Raw genomic sequence first — 2,778 nt, 5'->3', positions numbered from 1 at the left:
AACCTGAGGCTGACAGCTTTGTGGAAGCAGCCACTGAAAGGACTGAGCTAGGGCCAGGCCCCCGGTACACTTTAGATGTATATAATGATCATATTCATCACAGGGAATTCGTGCCTATATATACAGTATCTTGATTTTTTTTTTTTCCCTAGTCCCTTCCCCTCCTTATTTATAAAAGCTGTGTCTCCATTTTCCCCTTTTATTCTTTGTTGCCTCCTTTTCCCTTCTTCTATCTCACCCCACTCTTGTCTCGTTCCCTCTCCCATTTGAACACTTTCTCCCTACTTTCCAGTATCTCTCTGACACTTTGGTCCTTATTTATCCCTTCCTACAGTTTTGTTTTTTTTTCCCATGTATTTGGTTGTTAGAGGGTCTCACTATGCAACTTGGACCCAGTAGTCCTCGTGCTTTCAGCCTCCCCAGTGCTGGGATTACAGGTGTGCACCATACTCCCCACACTCTGGTTGCTCAGCCTGCCCTGGGGGCGGAGCTGGTGCAGCATGTGGTGCTGGGGAACGAACCCTAGTCCCTGCGCTTGCCTAAGCAGGCCCTTTAGTCTGCTGAGCTATCTAGCTGGCCCCTACCGTTTTAGTTTTTCACACAAGAGAGACAATATAATATTTAAACAAGACTCACAGATTTAGACACATATTTAGGATATGTCATCATCAACCTATTTTCCTGGCACAAGAGTAACACTATGTTTTTTTTTTGTTTTTTTTTTTTTATGGAGATACAGTTTATTGATTACAGGCCACTTAGAGCTGATGGGAAAGCTAGCCTTTTTGATTAAAAAAGGTGTATTATCCTTCCATTTGGATTTGGCACTATACCAAGTAGAGAGGTAAAGCAGAGCAAGAAATCATTTCCACCCTGAGCAAGTAAAATATCTAATCTTAGGTACAGTTTGTAGCTTGATATAAGTAGCATTATTTTATTATAAGAAGATAATTTTTGTTTTGTTTTGTGTTTCAGTTCTCACAAGGTATAGGGTGGAAAGATTTACTTCCCTTTAGACTAGAACATTAAGGAAGATGCTGGGCTGTTGGACTTTTTCTTGTCTTAGAAACTGTAGCATCTCTTTAGATTTCTATTGCTCACATATCAGAGCCATTAAAAACAGCACTGAAAGTTGCATAATAGAAATGAATGAGCTTTAGTGAAACTTGAGAAGTTAACAATCTAAAAAATAAAAATATGAGCTATTGAATTGGAACTGTATGTATTTTTAAGCATTCTTTTTTTTTTTTTTTTTTTTAAAGAGTCTTTCCCTCTTTGATGTTGGAAACACACAAAGGAAAAATCCTATGTGTTGAGATTAATTTTATCACTTATTGAAGTCTGTGTGACTTTCAGAGTTCCCTTTCAGTTACCGATTTCGTAAGCGTGATATGCTAAATTTCAGCCCCCTGGTGATTATTTTTACTTCTTAGGAAAATCCTCTTTTCCGCCTTTCTCTCCTGCTCATCAGCACAGCGAACACCGCACCTTATAAGCCTCTCTTTCCTCCTACGGCATGCTTCATAATGAGAGAGAGTTTTCTTCACTTGAGCTCAGCTTCCAAATTTAATTCATTTGTTAAGCCTATTTTTACTGTGAGACATGAAATCTGACTGTGTTGCTAAACTATCAGAGCAAGCGCTTTCTTTATGCCTCTCCTCCAAGGCAATGTGTGCTTTCCTAATGGTGTTATTTATAGCTGTGGGCGGTGAGAACTGAACACAGACAGGCTGCCTACGTCCCATGCCACGCAGGTTTTTTTTTTTTTTTTGTTAGAGTAGGTAGTCATTAGCCCTGGATGTTTTGGTCACGAGCAAGGAGGGAGGGAAAATGTAAAATTAATGTGCTTCATATCCACAGTTGTGGTGTGAAATCTGTGGGAGAAACTCCCAGTGAGGTGAGCCCCAGGTATGCACCCGACGGAGACTTCCAAGTCCACAGAGTCCCTGCAGGTCTCTTGCCTCCTTCCTGATAAGCTGGAAGCCTGTGCTCATGAATGTATCTGTAAAGACAGGCTCACTTGGCTTGTGCTGCAGTAACAGCCCCCACAGCCCAGTGACTTGCAGATTGACCTGCATCCCATCCTTTCCAGATCACCGGTCCCTCCACTCTCTGCCATCTACTGGAGCAACCTCTCTGGGGAGCACTCCATCACCATAGCAGAAGGAAAACAGACTCAGCCCACCACGTGCTGACTCTAAAAGTATCTGTGTGCCCGTGACCCGCATAACTGCTGCTTGCATTTCATTGGCTTACGCAAACCATTCGGCTGCTTCTAGGTCCAACAGGGCTGTGATAGGTCTCCTTCAGGTAAGGAGACTGAGGAAGAGATGCTGGCATTGCTGTTGAACAATGCGGTCTCACTGACTTTCACCTGATGGCACTCAATAGAAAGTGTCCGCTTCCAGAGGGGTGGAGGAGAAGACACAAGCTAGAGGCTCTCATGGCTTAGAACAGAAGGCCCTCTCCTAGCTGTTTACATCTTTGATCTATGTTGTATCTATAATTGTTTTGTTTGTTGTTCTAATCGATTCAGTTAAAAAAACTCAACTTTGGAGGTTTTTGCCTTCTTGGTATCGATGACTTGGCAGCTGCCTAGGAACGGAGGCACATCCCTTACCAAGATCTGGTGTCAGACTCTAGAGTCTAGCTGCAGTTTGTAATTCTAGAAATTACCTCTCATCTTTAAGGCTCAGTTAGTATCACTTTTCCTAGGCCAGGTTAGATGCCTCTGTGTTCCAGCAGCAAGCTGATTTTGCTTATCTTTCTCATAACAGT

Source organism: Octodon degus, unplaced genomic scaffold, assembly GCF_000260255.1.
Source record: "Octodon degus isolate 3935 unplaced genomic scaffold, OctDeg1.0 scaffold00004, whole genome shotgun sequence".
NCBI classification, from domain to species: domain Eukaryota; kingdom Metazoa; phylum Chordata; class Mammalia; order Rodentia; family Octodontidae; genus Octodon; species Octodon degus.
This window is presented reverse-complemented; position numbering follows the sequence as displayed.